Source organism: Sprattus sprattus (genome assembly GCF_963457725.1).
Source record: "Sprattus sprattus genome assembly, chromosome: 2".
Lineage (NCBI taxonomy): Eukaryota > Metazoa > Chordata > Actinopteri > Clupeiformes > Clupeidae > Sprattus > Sprattus sprattus.
In genome coordinates this window covers 62,364,546-62,386,312 of record NC_137921.1, presented here as the reverse complement: position 1 = coordinate 62,386,312, position 21,767 = coordinate 62,364,546, and the positions used below count along the sequence as shown (strand labels likewise).

The window sequence follows — 21,767 nt, the reverse complement described above, 5'->3', positions numbered from 1 at the left end:
ATATATGTCTATGCCCTTCTCCAGGTGTATTATATGTCTTTGCTCTTCTCCAGGTGTGTTATACGTCTATACCCTTCTCCAGGTGTGCCCATTCTTTTCTTTTCCGGTTGCGCAGCCTGTAAGCAACAGACTTTTACAATAATAAAATACATTTAAAAAACCTGCTTTAACGCACAATAAAATAATTGTCAGTGTTTATTAATTGAGGAATTAACGCAATATTAACACGTTAACTTGCCCAGCCCTAATATAGTCTTTATGTATATATTACATGTTTGTTTTTATTGCCTGTTTTACATTTGCTGGAAAATGAGCCTTGATAAGTGGAGCTAACAAGCTGAAGACTCAATGTTCTGTTGGTGTGCTTTGTACAGACGAATAAAGATCCATCTCTGCAACAATCACAAATGAATTACACAACGCAGAAGTTCACAACGGTTACATATGCAAACAAGAATAGGAGCATTCAGAGAATGCAAACCTCCGCCTTGTGACCTTGACCTTTGACCTTGACATCTGAAAATCTAATAAATTATTTCCATTATATTAACCAATCTCCCCACAAAGTTTGATGGAAATCGGTCCATGCGTTTCTGCGTAATCCTGCTGACAAACAAACAAACAAACAAACATACAGGGGCGAAAACATAACCTCCTGGCGGAGGTAATGACCCTTCATGACCCTTGAAGCAAACACCAAATGCTTTATTGAATGCCAAAGAAACAAGTAAGTAAGACTTTATTTATTTAGCACATTTCATACAAGAGTTGCAGTTCAAAGTGCTTTACATAAAATCAATAAAAGCAAGCCGCAAGAGAAATACATGGAGTAAAATAATGATCAACATCGTTTCAGAACCTGATGTTCCGATAGGCTTCTTGAATTACTAAAATAATGATAAAAGTAATAAAAACCCTTCTGTCTGGTCTTTAGCTCAGTCGGAACCATAGTGTCGCTTCATAGATTCCGCCTTACCCTGTTACCCCCATATTTACCATAGTTATGTTTCCACCCGAGGCCACCCTTCCTTCTTTACCCTTCTTCAGTCGCGCTAGGAGCAGCAGTGCTAGGATCAGCAGTACTAGGAGCAGCAGTGCGAGTATAACTATGGGCCACAGCCAGATGGAGAGCTTAAGGCAGTGCCCTGCTCTGGAAGTGGTGGCTATCTGCATTACTGTGGCGTTGGCTGTGGGAGTCTGAGGGGTGGTGGCTATGGGAGTCTGAGAGGTGTTGGCTGTGGGAGTCTGAGAGGTGGTGGCTGTGGGAGTCTGAGGGGTGGTGTCAGAGGAGAGGTCTCTAATGGAAGCAGAGCAGACACCAGCATTGCCCGCGTCATCAACCATGACCAGTTCCACCACCTCAGAACAGCAGGAGGCGCTGTAGGACGCAAAGGTGATGCCTGCGCCAGAAGAGCTGGTGTTGACGGTGCCATTGCCCTTCTGGAGTGTTACAAGTACAATGCCTGTCCCATTGCCATCAGTCAGGTTGGCAGAGAGCTGCCACGTAGCCTGGCTGCAGTCTTGTGAACAGTTGGCAGTGAGGTCCACATGGCAAACAGGACGGGTGAAGTCAGTCACCTGTGGAAAAGAAACCAAAGGCCTGTCAGTTTGTCATTAAATGACTGGTAGTCAAGTACCTAAAGAAAACTTAGTTACCTTAGTGGCAACAGCCAAGCTAATGACAACATAGTTGGAGTCGGTGGCTCCAGGAGCTTCTGCCTCGATGGTCAGCGTGACGTCGGTGCCTGAAGGTGTGTCTGGGGGAGCTGTGAGAGTCACTGAGCCCTCAGCACGGCCTCCAGCCTCCAGAGTCACACTGCTGGGGAAAGACGAGCTGAAGCCCCGGTCGTTCCTCGCTCGGATGGTATAGCTACCTGCTGTGGTATTGGTTTCCACTGTGAAAGGCACAGTAATGGTCGTTCCAGGTTCCAAAGTGCTGTTTACTGCGGCCTGTGATGAGGAGGCATCATAAGAATACAGCTTTAGTGTCGTCAGTTGTAATGGCTCTGTCAGTATCCACCCTTAAGTTAATTTTCATTGCCTCAAAAAATATGATATTACTAAAATATTAATAAACATTGATAGAACTGGACATGGGCTATCTATAAAGTATCTAGGGTCAGAAAATTGGAAAGAAAATATAATCATTGACGTAAAATGTTGAAATTCTAAACTCATCCTTTGAAATTGCCATAATTGTACAGCATCCCAAACATGACACATGCCAAAGATTCTGACTTTAAAGAGGAATTAGAAGTTAAAACACTTTAGCTCACCGTCACAGCCACCCTGGAGGCCCTGAGCTGTGTAGAGGACTGCCTAAGGAAGAGGATGGGGGAGGACCCCGACGCCCCACTGGTTTCCCCCCTCAGATGGATGATGAAGTTTCCCAATGGCAGTTCGTCGACCGTTACCAGGAAGTCCTCACCTCCTAATGCCTCTACGATTCCATTTACAGCCCCAGATCCAGAGACAGGCACCAGAGCCACCTCAGTCACCCTCAATGAATCAATTCCTGTTACTGACATCAATAGGGTAGCGTGCCTACCTGTTTTGGAAAGACAATTGATTATTAAGTGGTCACAAACAAACAAACAAAAAATCTTACCAAAGATGGAATCAAGGTGGTGCTGCTTTCTGTCTCCTACGTCCAAATATCAGTCATGTACCTGTGGGCGGGTGGTGTCGTTACATCTACACTTCCTGTTTTTACTTTCAATCAGCCCAAATAGCGTCAAGCCTAGTCATTGGTAGCTTCCACCTAGGTAGAGATAAAAGGACTGCACATTGTGTGCGGTCATGACGGTGTCCGTAACCACCCCTCTTCTCCTGTTGATGCATAGAATGCATTGCGCAATATGTAGGATTATAAGCGGCAACTTTTTTTCCCGCCTTATATACAATAATTAAAAGCAGGCTAGACAAAAAAAAAATATATATATTTTTTTTTAATCGATTTTTGAAGCAGCGTGGCGATTTAAAAATCGTCACACAAAAGAATTGCGATTTGTAACTGAATCGATTTTTCCTCCCATCCCTATAAATAAGTATTCCCTGGGGCTTACTGATATAGCCTAAGCTTTCCCTGGGGTGGCGCAGGCGGACTATTATTTGGGGTATAACCATCTTCCCTTCTCTACTGCCCTCACTGCATACAGATTAAGCTCATATACTCTGCAGCTGCACCTTATTATCAAGCACTATTCGTGTGCTTTGAACATACCAACGGATGGACGACTCTGTTTTAGGCTAAAATCTCCATGTGCTCCAAAGGCCTCCACAAAGTTGAAAAAGAAGTTGATGGGACTTTGACCTGCACAGAAACACACACCGAGGCACACACAGTGTGAAGTTCCATGTAGTAGTTAGGTGTTATGTTATATAATATTTAACTGCACAAAATTGTGAGAACTGCTCACCTGTGACTTTGACAGTAAATGTTGCTTCGGAGTGGATGGTGATTTCCCACAGTCCTGTGCGGTTGTGGGTCTTGACTTGCATACGCTGTAGGTTTCCAACCCTCTGAATCGTACCCAGAAGTCCCTCTGACACCTCATGGCTCTGTGACTCGCCTGAAATGAATTACAGGTAATAATATTCATTGAAGGAAAAAGAGAAATTTCTGATTAATCTGTCAAAACCTTGCAGGACTTGTTCATGTAGTAAAATGGAACTATGTGTAACACCCTCAAAGATGGACTTTGTCTTGATGCCAAATATATTTATTTATTAATGTTTTCTGTAACACATACAAAACATATTCGTCAGCACAACAGCGCAAACGCACGTCTTTCTCCTGCTGAGAACTGAATGAATCTACCTTTATATATATATATATATATATGTATATATATATAGTATGGCATGCCATTCAGGAAATTAACATTTGAATATATATACAAAAGTCTGAATATAAATACAAAAGTCTGAATATATATACAAAAGTCTGAATCTATATACAAAAGTCTGAATATATATACAAAAGTATGAATATACAGCCGCGGAAAAAATTAAGAGACCACTTCAAAATTATCAGTTTCTCTGGTTTTACTATTTATTGGTATGAGTTAAAGTAAAGTTAACATTTTAGTTTTATTTTATAAATTACTGACAACATTTCTACCAAATTTCAAATAAAAATATTGTCATTTAGAGCATTTATTCGCAGAAAAATGACAATTGGTCAAAATAGCAAAATAAATGGAAAGTTTTCAGATCTCGAATAATGCAAAGAAAACAAGTTCATATAGATTCTTAAACTACACAATACTAATGCTTTAACTTAGGAAGAGATCAGAAATCAATATCAGGAAAAAACGCATCTTTTTTGTTATTTTGACCAATTGTCATTTTTCTGCAAAAAATGCTCTAAATGACATTATTTTTATTTGAAATTCAGTAGAAATGTTGTCAGTAGTTTATAGAATGAAACAAAAGTGTACATTTTACTCAAACACATACCAATAAATAGTAAAAAAAAAAAAAAAAGAAAAACTGATCATTTTTTGAAAGTGGTCTCTTAATTTTTTCTGTGGCTGTATATACAAAAGTCTGAATATATATACAAAAGTCTAAATATATATACAAAAGTCTGAATATATATATAAAAGTCTGAATATATATACAAAACTCTGAATATATATACAAAAGTCTGAATATATATACAAAACGAAGTCTGAATATATATACAAAACGAATTCTGAATATATATACAAAACGAATTCTGAATATATATACAAAACTCTGAACTCTGAAGCGCTCAATCCGTCTGTGTCCGCCATATTGGATTGAGCCCTTCCTATTAAATCAATGGTACCAAAATGTTTGAAATTACGTATTTTCTGCTTCATGAAATACTGTTTTTCTGTTATATTGTAAAAATTAGACATTGATTTCTCACTAAAAATGCAATAATAACACGTTTATTTTACACCGTTTGACTTCACAAAGGATATTTTTAGAGGCAAGCTCCCTATTGACTTTGACTGGGGTCTCGTCAAAATCTTCGTAATTCCTTGTTTTCTGCTTCGTTTTGTATATATATATTCAGAGTTTTGTATATATATTCAGACTTTTGTATATATTCAAATGTTAATTTCCTGAACGGCATGCCATAATATATACAAACTTCCAAGGATGTCGACACACTTCCAAGGATGTCGAACTGTAAAACAATCCGTCCTCTGTGGTCACGTGACTGAACACAGAGGGAAAAAGAACGTAGGCTAATCTTACTCGAACACATGCTAGTTAGCTAACATACAGATCATCTCTATTTAATCAACCATCGCATCAAAGTTCACATTATACAACACATGACCTATTATTTTAACTTAGTACACATTCCTAATTACAACAGACACCAGGGCCCTGTTCGGCGTACAACTGAAGCTAAGATAATTAATTTAGCTGGCGACACAAGATAATATAGCTCGCTAAATGAGAACAGGTCAAGCCTGTCTGGCGACGAGCGCTAAGATAAAAAATCCTCAGGTTAAATTGTCCCAGGCTAAAAATTGCGCGTGCACGTCCTGCTTCAAAAGGCAGGATAGGTCGATCACCAAAACCATGATTTTTTTTTTCTCGAACAAAAGTCTAAACTCAAAGAAAAAGGCAAAAAAATGTCTCCGCTAAGGCAGGATATGACCATGAATGCGTTATGAAGAATTCAAGACCATAATCATGTCAAAATTCAACACTGTCGCGTCTGTGACAGCAATATAAGAAACTGTCTTTAGGCTGTCTAAGATGTGATATCTTTACTGATGTCTAATATGTGCCTCTGGTGCAGGTCCCTAGTAATTGTAGTTTTACATCTCCTTGTAAATAGCTTCGAATAAAACCGTCTGCGAAATGACTAAATGTAAATGTTTTAATAAGAAATTCAATAAATTGAAGCAATGAAAATATATTGTGTGTATTTCTCTCTTCTTATCATGCATCCACCTGTGAAGTAGACTGAGGTAGACTTTATTAACTACTGCACAAAAACTAGACACGTTTGCAAAACTATACTGTGACATCAGCCACATAAATATGGCTCTGCTTTTCAATGATTGTAATCATAATATAAGATCTCTATTAATGTGTTCGATTGTTTCCCTATGAGAGTAGCAGATTGTAGAGCAAGGAAGGCTAGGGCAGAGGATAGGTTTTTCTCACGTCACTCACCTTCTCACTCACCCCCTTTCCCTGTCTGTCCTATTGCTGCGCTATGCGCGATCACATGTTTTCTTTTTAAATGGGAACGCGGAAACCCGAGAGGGGGAATGAATGGAGGTAGTTGCTTCCAATGGCGAAACCTACCCGATGTACTCGTGAACTACCGCAAAGACCGGAATATATATTGCAGTGACTAAAACGGATTAAGCCTTATACAGCCCGTCCTATTTAAGGATTGTATACGACGAGCACTCTAAGGAGGTGAGAGCGATCCCTTTTTTCCTTATTTTGCGCTGGTGGCATTTTTTAAGGAAGGATTATCTTTTTGCTTCTTGGACAATTGCCGTGGAATATACTTTTGACAGGGACAGTGAATGCACGTCGGAGCTCGTGGAGCATTGTTCCCTTATATTATTTTGTGTGGATAAACTGACGCGTTTATTTTTGCGCACCTTGCTTTCTCATGTGGACTAGATATTACTCTGTGGCCTGTGGACTCTTGAGTATTTGTTGTTATTCCCTATCCCCTAATCACTCACAAGACACTTTAAATAAATAGAACATTCACGTTATTTTCTGTTTTGCGTGGCTTTTACGAACCCTGATTTTTGTTGACGAAACTCGAGCGTCTAGCCGAGATTTGTTACAGTGGTGGCCAGTACGGGGATAAAACACGCATTTTTTGATAGATATAACGCTTTTCATTATCTCTCTCTCTCTATCTCTTTTCCACTATGGAGACGGTAGAACTTGTGAATGTCGGTTCAGAGCCGACAGGTGCATTTGCTGATTATAGGGAAAACGAGATCATGAGCAGTCCAATACCTCCTGAAATTGGCCAGATTCGGAACCCTCACGTTACCGTCAGAAAGCGAGTTGAAAAGCTCACTCAATCTCTTAGTGCAATGTACCTTGATGCAGATGAGAGTAGGGCTTCCCTTTTAGATGAGAGTAGGACTACAATCTCTGATACACAAGAAAGGGGTGGGAAAAGTAATAATAGTGATGAGGAGGATGAAGAGGAAGATGAGGAAGAAGAAGAGGAAGAAGAAGGAAAGGAAGAAGAGGAAATGGTTCCCCATACATCTTCCAATCACATGCCGGTTTTCCGAGCAGAAATAAACGAGCTTAAAAGAAACCTACGGGAAACTAATAATCATTTGAAAGAACTTGAAAAGAAAGTGTTGGAGTCAAACTCAAGCGCGGTTATCAGAGAGGAGATTCTGAGGCAAACTTTTGATACAAAAATTGAGGAGGCCAAGGACTTCTCTGCTGAACTGGTTTGTGCTCTGGAGGACTCTATTGTGCGCTGTTTGGAGAGGCGAGATGCTCAATGGCAGTCTTCATTCAACCAGGTAAAGCTCACCAGCACCCCAAGACTTTCTTCCGTCACTCAGGGCCAAGACCGATCAAGTGTGCGATTTCAGCTTGACACTCAAGGCCCCTCTGTTTTCCGCGACACAAGACCTCCTAAGCCCCCCATTAAACTAGACTTCCCTCAATTTGGAGGCGACAGTAAAACTAAGGACCCCATGAGCTATATTGAGCTCTGCAATGAGTTTTTAGAATTAAGGCCTACGCCTGATGCTGACATTCTTGCCGCAATATCATCTGTCTTAAAAGGCTCGGCTAAAAGCTGGTGGACAGCAGTGCGTAGAAACATCCATTCCTGGGATGAATTCAAGGCTTCATTTTGTTCAGCTTTCCTGTCTAATGATTACATACAAGAGATTGAAGATCGGTTACGTAACCGTCTCCAGCAGCCCAATGAATCCATCCGAGATTTTGCCTATGATTACAGAGCACTTTGTCTTAAATGGAAGCCTTCCATTGATGAAGCAACAATAGTGAAACGCATTCTTAATAATGCCAATCCCAAAATTGCGTCTGGTTTACGGGGAACAGTAGGCACAGTGGCTGATCTGGTGAAAATTGGCAGTTTGATCGAGAAGGACATGGCCTCCATGAAAAGTTATTGGACCAAAATAAATAATGACAAAGCTGCTGACACAGCCAGACAGCAACAGCATCCAAGGATTAAAACCAAAGCTGATGTTGTAGTTATGAAGTCTGAAACGCCCGATTATGTTCATGCTAAACGCCCTCTGTCTCTCCTGGCTGTCCAACTCTCCATCCGTGGCTTCCAAGGACCTGCCCTGCTGGACACGGGAAGTACTTTCTCCCTGATGCAGGATAAACTGTGGAGGCTGATCAAGAAGTCACAGGAGAACCTGATGCCTTGTGGACACCAGGAGTTTGCCCTGGCTAATGGCTCAGCTAAGCAGGCCTTAGGGAGAGCCCAGTGTACACTTGACCTCCATAATAGTTTCTGGACCCACTCTATGTATGTTCTTGCTGATGAAGATCTAGCCTTCCCAGTCATCTTAGGCTTAGACTTTCTGCAAAAGAGTGGCATGCGCCTTGACTTCCTTCGGGGAACATATGGTGTGAAAAATGGAGATAAAATAACATACCATGCATACATGGACCAGAGTGAAAGGGAGAGAGAGTGGCACACAGCTGAAGGGGTAGCAAATGTTTCCATTTATTATGCTCTGCCTGTTAAGAACACCGTCCCCAAAACACCACCGGTCCATCTTGGCATTTTTTCTAACTTGCCTTCAGAGCCTAAACCTGAACTGCTGCAGTTGATGCAAGAATGGCCATCCGTGTGTTCTGCAGAGTTGGGAAGAACATCTGTTGTGAGACACACCATCCGCCTCACTGACGATATGCCTTTACGCTGTCCAGCCTATCGTGTGTCACCTCTGAAGAAGGACATCATCCAGCAGCAGCTGAAAGAGATGGAGGCTGATGGAGTCATTGAGCCTTCTTCTTCTCCGTGGGCCTCTCCGGTCGTCCTGGTGCCGAAGCATGATGGGAAATGGCGCTTCTGTGTTGATTATAGACGCATGAATAAGAAGACTCTGTTTGACGCCTATCCCATGCCCAAGATACATGACATCCTTGAGTCCTTTTCGGGTGCATGTGTGTTCAGCTCGTTGGACTTACGCTCTGGATACTGGCAGGTTGCCATGGACAAGGCCAGTGTTGAAAAAACAGCTTTCATCACGCCATTCGGCCTCTTCCATTTCCTGTCCATGCCTTTTGGCTTGAAGAACTCTGGGGCCACATTCCAAAGACTTATGGAGAATGTCTTGGCTGAGCTGAAGGGTTTTTGTTGTTTTGTGTACATTGATGACATCATCGTGTATTCGAAATCTGAATCGGCTCATCTGGAAGACCTGAGAAAAGTGTTTGAGAAACTTCATCAGGCCTCATTGACACTGAACCTGAAGAAATGTCATTTCTTTAAGACATCTTTGACGTTCTTAGGTCATCAGGTGTCCAGTCAAGGCGTTTCAGCCGATACAGAGAAGCTCAAGGCCATCAGTGAATACCCTCGACCTCAGAATATCAAGGAGCTCCAGCGGTTTCTTGGACTAGCTGGCTGGTATCACAAGTTCATTAAGAACTTTGCCGATCTAGCAGCTTCTTTGAACCACCTCAAGAAAAAGGATGTTGCATGGGAATGGACGGAAGACTGTGAGAAGAGCTGGGAAAGGCTTAAAGAGGCTCTACAGTCCCCTCCAGTCCTAACACACCCAGATCTTTCCAAGCCCTTCAAAGTCTCTACTGACGCCAGTGATGTTGGGCTCGGTGCCGTACTAACACAGGATGACGCCGATGGAGAGCATGTGGTTGCCTTTGCATCCCGTTTGTTGAATGGGGCGGAGCGGAACTACTCCGTCTCTGAAAAGGAGTGTTTAGCGGTGGTCTGGGCCGTTGAAAAATGGCAACATTTCCTTGAGGGGGTGGAGTTTGAAGTGGTGACGGACCATGCAGCATTATCCTGGGTGTTCAACACGCCAAAGACCTCTTCTCGCCTCGTCCGCTGGACCCTGAGACTTCAACCCTTCACATTCACAGTACGCTATAGGAAGGGGACATTGAACGTGGTTCCTGATGCCCTGTCACGAATCCCAGAGTCACTTCCTAATACTGCGTCTGTCATGCCAAGCATTGCTGTATGCCGTAGCACTGCCAAAGTCACTGCTGACCTTCCAAGTTCTCTAGCTGAACTTGCTGCGGCCCAAGCCAGAGACAGTTACGTAACGGAAATCGGAGAAAATCTGTCGTCTCGTGTTTCTCTTCCTCCAAACAGAATTTCTTTCCTCAACCAACAAGGGCTGCTCTACAGAAGAGTACCAATTGATCGGGATGGATTTAAGTACCAGCTCGTTGTCCCAAAAGAACTGCATCTCTCATTTTTGCAATACTACCATGATAACCCACTAGGTGGACACTTTGGGCGTATGAAGACCCTTATACGCATCCTGGAAGTTGCCTGGTGGCCAGATGTCCGGAAAGACACCTGGACCCATATCAAAGAGTGCACTGTCTGCCAACAATACAAACCTTCTAACACCAGGCCCAGTGGCCTGTTGCAGTCAACCCAAGTATCTGAAGTGGGAGAGATGGTGGGTATTGACCTCATGGGCCCCTTCCCTCGCAGCCGAAGAGGTAACTTCTACCTGGTCGTCCTTGTAGACTATTACTCCAAATGGACTGAGCTGTTCCCTGTGCGCACTAGTCGAACACCTACATTGGTGAGGATTCTCACAGAGGAGATATTCACCAGGTGGGGGACACCAAAATACCTCCTCTCGGACAGGGGAAGCCAGTTCACCAGTCACCTACTCAGAGCAGTGTGCAAGTCATGGGGAGTAATAAATAAATTCACCACAAGCTACCATCCCCAGACAAATATGACAGAAAGAGTCAACCGCACACTCAAAAGGATGATTGCATCATATGTTGCAGATAAGCACAACAACTGGGACAGATGGGTACACGAGTTCCGGTTTGCCATCAACTCCGCCTGGCAGGAGTCCACTGGTTTTGCTCCAGCTCTCCTGCATCTGGGACGTGCTCTGAAAGGCCCCCTCGACCAACTGTTGCCCAAAGCTCCGTCACCAACCTCATCCACCCACTCGCTTCTGGAAAGACAGCTGGAGCTGAAAAGGGAAGTTGCAGAAAATGTTAAAAAAGCCCAACAAAAACAAGCCAAATACTATAACTTAAAGAGGAACAACGTGGAATTCTCAGAGGGGAATATGGTGTGGGTCAAAGCCCATCCATTGTCCGACGCCTCAAAAGGATTTACTGCCAAACTGGCGCCAAAGTGGACTGGTCCTTGCACTGTGCAGAAGAAGTTGGGACCTCTGAACTACAGAGTTTGTTTCCCCGATGATTCCACGGACACAGTGAACGTTGTGAATTTGAAGTCCTACTTTGGTCCTTCTCCCATCACCAGTCTGGGGGGGGGGACTATGTGACATCAGCCACATAAATATGGCTCTGCTTTTCAATGATTGTAATCATAATATAAGATCTCTATTAATGTGTTCGATTGTTTCCCTATGAGAGTAGCAGATTGTAGAGCAAGGAAGGCTAGGGCAGAGGATAGGTTTTTCTCACGTCACTCACCTTCTCACTCACCCCCTTTCCCTGTCTGTCCTATTGCTGCGCTATGCGCGATCACATGTTTTCTTTTTAAATGGGAACGCGGAAACCCGAGAGGGGGAATGAATGGAGGTAGTTGCTTCCAATGGCGAAACCTACCCGATGTACTCGTGAACTACCGCAAAGACCGGAATATATATTGCAGTGACTAAAACGGATTAAGCCTTATACAGCCCGTCCTATTTAAGGATTGTATACGACGAGCACTCTAAGGAGGTGAGAGCGATCCCTTTTTTCCTTATTTTGCGCTGGTGGCATTTTTTAAGGAAGGATTATCTTTTTGCTTCTTGGACAATTGCCGTGGAATATACTTTTGACAGGGACAGTGAATGCACGTCGGAGCTCGTGGAGCATTGTTCCCTTATATTATTTTGTGTGGATAAACTGACGCGTTTATTTTTGCGCACCTTGCTTTCTCATGTGGACTAGATATTACTCTGTGGCCTGTGGACTCTTGAGTATTTGTTGTTATTCCCTATCCCCTAATCACTCACAAGACACTTTAAATAAATAGAACATTCACGTTATTTTCTGTTTTGCGTGGCTTTTACGAACCCTGATTTTTGTTGACGAAACTCGAGCGTCTAGCCGAGATTTGTTACATTTTGCAATGATGTAAGTTGCATTTGTTGATGACGTATGGTTAATAACATCGTGATTGTAGAAGGGACATAAAATCAAGATCTTAAACAACTTTCGCCAATATCTCCGTAATGGAGATGGGTTATGTGCTCAAATTTTCTGGGATCAAAGAAAACGTTAGTATTCATGTGCAAACTCAAAATCACGTCTCAGGCTGAGCATGAAAGTTATTTCGGGTTTATCAACTGTACCAATGTCTCAACTGTACTAATAGGCTACCACTGTCATATAATTATGAGTGCTTTGTTCTCCGCATCGCCGACATTACAAAAATGAAGGTTACCACTCGCAAGAAAGTGAAGACATTCAATGTTCTACGGTGGTATATGCAATAAATGACTCGAGAAGGTCTTATAAATGAATTATTCCTTGTCGGGTGGATCGGTAGCGCTCATACAAGAACTCATCATGATGGAGAAATGGATCTTCTTGGCGATCGCAAATACCTTTTCCTACGCTAATCAAACTATAATAAGACTCCTTGTCAATGGGATCCCTCCTTTTGGCGTGGGTGTGGCAAGTTTAGCCAGCTAAACTTTGGTTAGCCTGCCCTGGAGCAGGTTAGTGCTAAGCGATTGGTTACCATGGTTATTAATCAAAAGTTGCTTCGCCATACTCGATAAAGGGGTGTTGTCTTTTTTTTGCCTGGAATTTAGCTCGCTAAACCGCTTAGCGAGCGTCGCCGAACAGTACCCAGCTCACCTGTAACAAATACAAAACACATTCGTCAGCACAACAGCGCAAATGCACGTCTTTCTCCTGCTGAGAACTGAATGAATCTACTTCCTACAGGAGCTAGCTTGCATACCGTGACCACCGTTTGTAGCGCTCTGCTGCCACCTAGTGGAAGAACTGGTGCACTTATTTATGCATTACCCTGAACACTTCTCAAAACTTGGTGCAATTCTTTCTTCAGGCAATAATCTTGCACTGAGGGCGCAACATATGTATCACAATTTCATTGGTGCATTCATGTGACAGGAAGACCCACATCTGCCGTGTAAAACTGAATGCATGGACCCCATCTAAATGCAAAGAAAATATCTAATATCTGTCTAAATATCTAATGTACACAGACATGGGTGATGACCCACCCCCCTCCCCCTCCTAACCTGTGGGACTGTAGAGAGTAAATGCAGGTGAGGACCCTGTGATGTACAGCGTCACATTGGACACCAACTCGTCCAGCAGTAAGGTGAACTTCTCATCCCTCACCGGGGTCCTCACTGCCTGGAGCAGGGTCACCTGAAGGGGGCAGAATCATATTTTATTAGCCTAACAGCACAGAAAGCCAAGATAACCAGTCTTTAAAACACAAAATTATGTGGAATGTGGAAACGTATTGGATACCAGAGCAGGGGTTGAGGAGTCCTCTATGATCGCAGTGGCCTTAGGCAGTGAGGACTTGGACACTTCTATGGCCTGGCCCCCTGAAGCCTATGCTAGGTCCCGGTAGAGCTGATTGTCTGCATTAGGATTAGTTATCATGAAGGTAACCTATGGGACAAGATATGTGCTTTTAAATAGCATACAAAAACATGAGAAATATTACACATGAAGAGTATCTACACAGTTCTGAGTATGTAAACTTTTCAAATACAAAAAAGCATACAGTATACAGCTAGCTGACAATAGAAAACAAACAAAAAGCCTACAGACATAAACACAGACATTGTCACAGAGACACAAAAAGCAAGGTTGATCCCACCAAATTCACCTTTGACTTGGTGCTCTCAATCAGTGCAGTCACAGTGCTCTTCAGCTCAGGATTTTTGGAAGGAGCGTCGGTGAAGAGAAAGATGTCAGAGGAAGGGGGAGTTGCAGTGAGCGCCAGCTGGTCATTGGACGACAACAGAACTGTCAAAACTGGAGACAATGGGCCTCATTCTCGAACAACAAATGTCTTCAATAGGCCTCATTCTAGAACGCAGTTAAGAAAAAGTTAAGAAGAATTGTCTATGTCTTCTTAACTCCATTTTCGTAATTTCCGGGACAAATCTAGCATTCACAGATTGTTTCTCATCTGGGATTTGTTATTAACTTAGAGAATTTAATAACGCTAAATAGCAGTCGTAAATCGGCCAGATTTAACTAAAGGGCTGAATTTGTGAGAAATCGTTGGTGATTGCGTTAACATCAATTCTACTGACATCCTCGGATTTAAATAATTGTATCATTAACAATTACGTTTTACATTTATAGTCATGATTTTACGAGGCATCGTGATGTCCTAAAATAAATAGAAGCACTACATGAACACTGCAAATGTAAGTGAATGAATAAATATGCACTAAACTCAATCTACATAGCCATAGTAGTGGAATAGAATGGATGAATCTACATTCTGCAACAAGACCTTAACCTCTGCACCTGTGAAGTTAGGTCTGCATTTACTTGAGCTCGCTTTCCGCTTTGACATGATTCTGATCACGAGTCTGAAGTTGCTTTCGCTTTGCCAGTGGAGTCTGTGGATTGTGCACACGTCTCTTCAGTTGCATGTCCTTATAAGGGGCTGGTGGGGCATTTCTGTATTAAAATGTAGGTGCATGTGAACGTGCGTTCAATTTAAGAATCAGTGCACAGCTACAGACGCTTTGGCGGTTTAACAAAACATTTCCAGGCGTTCATAAATCTAGTGGAGATCTTTTCTTAGGTTAGTCTTCCGAAGTCCGTAAGAAGATATGTGACCAGGCATGGCTAAACCAGCCACAAGTCGTTTTGAGACATTTTGAGTTATTCACAGATTCTGAAAGTGTAAAGGCATTTGCATGGTTATCCAATTCACCTCGTACGACTTCACGAGAGACACGCCCTTTCTAATCTGATGATTGTACGACTCACCTCTACCTGCATGGTTCTACGAGGGGCTGTGGAGATTACCAACGGTTTGTTATGATGCTACAAGGCCATTACATCATCAACAACAAACTATAAAATAAGAAATCGTTTGTTTTTATCCGTATATTTTCAGTTAATGATCAGAGGCTGTTGTTGTGAAATGAATTACTAACGACAATGACCAAGCTCGCGGTTATTGCCGAATATTTTCTATTATTATACCACACAAACAGTTCTGCTTTTTTACGTCTACAATTCAGGTTATTTTACAATTTAATCATTTACACTGCATGCTCTGCTAACTCAAACACAAATGTTTTTATTATTGCTGTAATTAGACGACGTCTCCCTATGCTTTATATGCGGCGAGAGCCACGATAGAGCAAGGAAGAAGGGAGATGTCGGTTTTCCTCCCGCATCGCCGCTGGTGCCCTTTATAGTTTTTTTCATTTTTACAAACTTGTCCCTGATCTTCCTCCAACTCCTAATGCACTCCTGGACCTCCAGCCCCAGGTTCCCAGCGATCTCTCAGAGATTTTTTAAAAACGGAGGTGCTGTCATAGGGAACGAAACAGGAAACGTCATTTTAGCCAGGGGTGTCGGACAGCTCGGATCGGATAGTCGGATCGGATAGTGAGAAAATTCAAGCGGTGCTCCAGAGGCCATCCGACACCCTCGGATGGCTCTCCGAGGTGCTCAAAGGTGTGGTCACACTTCAAGGAGGGCGTTTAAAGGCGTGCCTCGTGAGATCGGAGAGCACGATCGGATAAGCATATGAGCGCCTTAAGTGTAAAGCTATCCAATGATGTCTCACTCATGTAAATCTGGTAATATTTGTATAAGTTGTGATCATTTGAATGTATACACCTCTGAAAAGCTTTTGTTGAGAAAAGGCACCTCTAAGATTGTCCGAATCACCTCACCTGGGACAAAGGGAAGACAGTTGTGCTCATTTGCATCTCATTGGGATTAGCCCTCCTCACAGATGTCACACTGACATCTGGTATCTGTAGCCCTTCCCCCTAGGTGTCACTGAAGACTAAATAATTTTATCGTAGCCCGACCTATTATCCCGCAAGCGCTGACGTTACTTAATATTGATTTCGGTGTCATCCAGGATCCCGGATATCGGAAAACTCAAGTCCCTGCCCAAAAAGGGTATTTTAATTAGCTTTGTAGCAAAAATGGCACATATACAGCGTATTGAAGTGTATAAGATACTGTTGTAATACTGCGTGTACAAACCAGCCTGATACAAATAGTAGAATTTTGATTTCGCGACGTTCGGTGTAAATTATTTTTCTTGTTGAGCTTTATTTCCAACGGCATTTGAGTTAACGATGGATACCGACAGTTAGCAAACCTAGCTAGGTAGCATTACCATTGGATTTGAATGGTAGTTATGCTAGCTATGGCTATCCAGACAAAGGAGCCTTGTTTCTGGACACGTTTCACTTGACGAGCGGGGGCAGTCATCTGGAAAGTTTAAAATGATACTAAACGAAGGGAAATCTACTGTATGGAGATATTTCTGCTAAGTAGACAATGCACATTGTAATTAGGCTGGTGGATATGTCCAATGTAAGAAGTGTGACGTTTTAATGAAATATGATGCAACTCTGATGATGCAACTCTCCACAACTACATGGATAAACCTCGCTGGGTGGATGTAGATAGTTTTCAGAACGAACGTCTGTGTGCAAAAAGATCTTCAATGGTGAGCCTCTGTTTGTGTCTCATAAAACGTGAGTTTTATTAAAGCATAGCGTGTGTAATGTGTAGCTATTTCATTCCGTTTGTTAACCTTTCCTGCTGTCTGTCTCTGAACGTAGAGATTGCAGGGGAGTAAAATGCTCCTGAAGTAGATTACATGTTTTTAACTTCGGATAATAGTGGCGTATGATGCTGTATAAGTAGCCATGTGTATCGCTTGTAATGTACAGCTGATTGGTCGGAAAAAAATAACAAACGCGATTCAGCTGTTCATATGGAAATTAGGTAACACCCCCCAAGCGCAACGAGAGCGACGCTGAATTTAACCAAACTGTACCAACTTCAACGACTAAATGTATACTTTTAAGGTAACCAATACTGTTATCTGAAACATGGAGTGGCTTCTTCATGACTTCAACTTGCACATTCTGCAAAAAAACGAAAATCACTAATTTGGAAAAACAAAACTTCAATTGTGTTTTACTCGAAATCGTCTCGGCCGACTTGTTCCCCCTTTTCGCGTGCCGGGTCACATATTTAAGAAGATAGAAAATGAGGCCCAATCTGGCCGATTTACGACTACGGCTATTTAGCATTCTTATATTCTGGTCTAATGGCCGGTTCACACTACACGATTTCAGCCCGATTTTGCCCCGATTTCTTAGTCGCCGACAAATTTGCCGGATCGGGCCCGATTTTGAAATGTCTCCGACGAGGCGAGGTCTTGTAGTGTGACATGCTTGCGACCTGCGATGTTTTCGTCTGCGACGTTCAAAAACCCCACAACGAAAAGTCTGGCATGTCAGAATTTTTGGGGGAATCGCAATGACGTATCCATTGTTGACATAGTGAAACCTAGCATAAACCTCACTTTGGCCCGTATAACGAATGTCCAGCCTGTTCAACTGTTATTATTGTAAATGTAGGTTACAAAATGTTGGTTTTAAAGTAGTCTATTTCCAGTCTTACCCGGAAATTGACGTTTGATAGCCTACCTCAAAAGTTTACGTGGCCTATCAAAAGTAGCTAGCTGCTACCTAAGCAACTGGATACAAAGATTCATGATCTTGCAGTGTGGCCAGTCTTCCGACCAAGACGAAGCCCGAAGTCGTGGCTCTGTGATCGCATAGTGTGACATGTTAAATCGTGAAGGAATGTTCGACAATCGTGTAGTGTGACCCGGCCATAAGTAAAGAAGAACTTTCATGAATGCCAGAATTGTCCAGGAAACTTAATAAGTGGAGTTAAGAAGAAATGTATTCTTCACTTGTTCTAAACTGTGTTCGAGAATGAGGCCCAATTTCAGAACTCAGAACTCAGAACTGTTTATTTGACAGCAACAATATTAGTACAATTGTAAGGATGGAATAACATACAATAAATTAGATACATAAAAATAATCAATACAATTAAATGAGTGTATAGAAAAGTATATGATGCTGTCGGGAGAATCCTATAAGGCTAGATATTGTGCTGCTGTCATAGGATCCACCCAGAGTAGTTAATTGCTAGATTTTAATGCAAAGTTAGGTTAACATAATGGGAGTTAGGTAGGGTTTACAACAACAGAAGTGATCAAGTTAGTACGTAACAGAAACAGTTTAGTGAGTATAAGGATTACAAAATAAAAATAGCTTAGTTGCAAACATAGTAATGTTCTGTTGTACAGCTGGCAGAGTATTTGGAAATGAGGTGGGCTTTTGAATACCGGGTTAATTCATAATTTTCTTAATTCATTATAGCTAACGAGATCTGTACACAACGTGATTTAACTTTAACACTGTTAAAACACTCAGTCTTAAGTAAAGAGGATAATCAATGATGTGGAGTGAGTCTCTGAATAAATGTATTCATTGATTTAAGAGGAGGCTGCAATGTTAGCACATGCATACATACCAGTAGTCCTGATAAGCTCATTTCAGGGAAATCCCCTCCACCAGAGGCACTGAGCTTGTTGATGTGCTGCTTGAAAATATCTGCATCAGTTGTCCTGATCAGTGGCCCGAAGTCTGTACAATCACAGACAGAGACACCAGCAGTTAATAAAACATGTGGAACGACAAGACCTGTGCATTTCACTGCTGAGGTCCTCCATCTTCCCTGATGTTAGAAGAGAGTGCGCCCCCTGCTGGCCTGACCTGGGTCATTGAATGGGACCAGGATGTACTCTGAGGGCTCCTCCTGGGTGCCGCGCTTGAGAGCGATGATGGAGAATGAGACCCGCTTTACCTCAGCAATGTCATCAGACATGCTGCCTGTGGTGTCAACCACGAAACAAAGCACGGATGATTGTGATGATTGTGACAATCCCACTAACCTGAGGGAGAAAGACAGAGAGGGAGAGAGAGAGGTCGTTTGCACAAACAGCTGTTAACCTATAAATGTAAAATACAGACAGGTTTTTCAATCATTCAACCAGTCAGTCTGTATTACCGCAGGAAGTCTCTGTCCCCGGTGGCCAGTCGGATGTCCTCCAGGAGCTCCATGGTGGCGTCGATGGCCACCTGTGCTGCTCGCAGGTGCAAGTGCCCATGGCTCGCTGTGGTAGTATCCTTGTTAATCCCACCAACTGGATCCTGACCACTGGTCCGGTCAAAAAACCCACCATGGCTGCACTTTCCTGCAGTGAGTTGGGCAAACATTAATGCGCTATATATGTTGATGTCTCTAGTGGGCTATGAGCATCAGTAGAGCATTCGTGAACAAATGAGTATACTGGTCTTAAGCACTGAGTAGTGTCTTTGAAAAGGCAATAGACGTGAAAATGGCAACCTGGTGGCTTGGCTGAAGAGAAGGGGCTGAAGTAGCCTGATGTGAGTTTCTTCTCCTGTAGGATCTCAGGTAGGATGTTATCACTGCAGTCTCCTCCTATGCAGTTCCTGCAGGTGGCTCTATCAGGACCTGAAAAAAAAAAAAAATACGCCGTTTGAGCTTGTATGAGCGAATGAGAGTGGATGTAATAGAGAGAGAATTGTGGAATATTTATCTAAGAACAATGCCTGACAGGTCATGCAAAAAAGATTTAGTGAGGGACATAAATAGGTGGTGACACAAGTGTGTTGTTTCAAGAGTACCTCAGATGATGCATGAATGACAGGCTTTTTGATGGATTAGCCATCAAATATAGTAGTTGGTAACATAAATGATGTGAGTAACCCCCCACCCCTACACACACATACCTGCCAGATTATCCAAAGGCGTGTCTGGCCTGATCAAATTAGAGAACGGTACTTTGTTTCCTATCTCTATCCAGTTACTGTGGCTGTAGAAATCCTGCGCGAAAAAAATATGTTGATTGTGATAAGTGTTTATGTTAAAGTGCAAAAGTGTCCATGTGTTGCAGACCATAGGCAAGAGCTGTAAGAGGTTTTGTCCATCTGTGTACATGGCAAAATATACTGTGGAAAGAACAAGCTAATACTGAGTGAAAGCAAACTGACTTGCATTTTAGTTCAAGATTTCAAAATCTCTCCCAACTAAGAACCCATCATGAAGCCAGGAATATCCAGAGCAAAGACTGAAACTCCAACAACCAACCACTCTGGCTGACAACGGCTCTACCTCATTCACAGCAACCGCTCAAGAACAAACACACTTATTATGGACATACGCATTCACCTGCAGTGTGTGACAGGCAGCACCCAAGCTGAGTCTGGCAGAGATGAAGTTCCCTTGCTTCACGGCAGCCTTGACGGCAGCGGCACCCTGGGCAACGACGGCCCGCCCTTCAGCGAATGTCTCATCATTAAAGTGGTGCGGAGCGCTCAGAGCCTGAGAAAGGTCCACAACCGCATTGCCCAGGATGGTCTCAGTCACAGCTGTCTGGAAGGCCAGGCCCGACGAGAAGGAGGCCCCCCCTGAGGAGCATGCCTGCTGCAGGGTGTATGCCGTCAGCCTATCATCAATCTGAGAGACGGGGTTGATAAGGGAGAGAAGTGAAGAACAAAGCAAGACTGTGATTAAGGAATGACTAGAGATCATAAGAACATAGTTAGAATATAAGCCTCCTACACGGCCTCAACAACTTGTCAAACAGGTCTATTTTCAAAAGGGTAATACAGATCAAACAAATCAAACCAAACTTTATTTGTGCGGCGCATTTCAAGGTAACCCAATGCGCCGCACAGAAGGAACTTTATTTTTTTTAAATGGTCTATTTTTATACTGTGTTTCATCACACTGATATGACTCGGTGATGCAGTTAAGAGTTTGCTACGTTATTATTCAATTCAATTCAATTCAATTCAATTTTATTTGTATAGCGCCATAACAATACAATTGCCTCTAAGCGCTTAACAGAGCCCAGAGCCCACTTATATATGTTTTTGAATGTCCCCTATTAAGGAGCCTAGTGTTTTTTTTTTATTATTAATCAGTGTATATTACATTGATTGCTGTGTAGATCTTGGAATTTGGAATGAAATTCCAGAGCATCCCTCACTCTGTCTCTAAGAGGTGTTTTACATGAGCTCACTGGTCTCTCACAGGCAAGGTGAAGTTCTGGCCTTGGGCTGCGGCCATTGCACGGCACACTTGGCCTGTCTTGCGGAAGATGGCCCTCTGGGTGATGTCACGGTGTGTGAGAGAGCCGCGAGAGATTAGTGGCTTGAAGGTTTGGGTGAGTGGGCAGAAGAACAGCGTCAGCCAGAGCAGAGATGCGTGGGCCGTCACTGAAGACAACATGATGATGGAGCTCGGCTCCACTAAGAGTTCCTGGGCAGAGAAAAGGATTGACCTTTCCGTTTATAATTTAAAAAAAAATACTTCCCCACCCCACCTCATTCACTCTTTTTCCAACACTCAAAACTTTACCATGGAAAAATTTTTGTATTCCATACCAATGGTTTGTTAGAATTGTTAATCACTTGCTATCACACCTCCAGCAT

The 21,767-nt window shown here is 42.7% G+C and overlaps 1 pseudogene across 1 annotated transcript; it reads right to left on the bottom strand.

Annotated features, from left to right (window-relative positions):
• Positions 1-972: 972 nt before the first annotated feature.
• Positions 973-21,564, bottom strand: LOC308382826 (von Willebrand factor A domain-containing protein 7-like; annotated as a pseudogene). Its single transcript has 15 exons — positions 21,367-21,564; positions 20,500-20,787; positions 20,061-20,154; positions 19,654-19,782; positions 19,315-19,501; positions 19,020-19,198; positions 18,778-18,890; positions 14,048-14,164; positions 13,681-13,827; positions 13,443-13,575; positions 3,420-3,572; positions 3,224-3,313; positions 2,277-2,548; positions 1,657-1,950; positions 973-1,578 (listed from the first exon to the last, which is right to left on the bottom strand). The product of its transcript is annotated as a von Willebrand factor A domain-containing protein 7-like (transcript).
• Between the last annotated feature and the right edge of the window lie 203 nt (positions 21,565-21,767).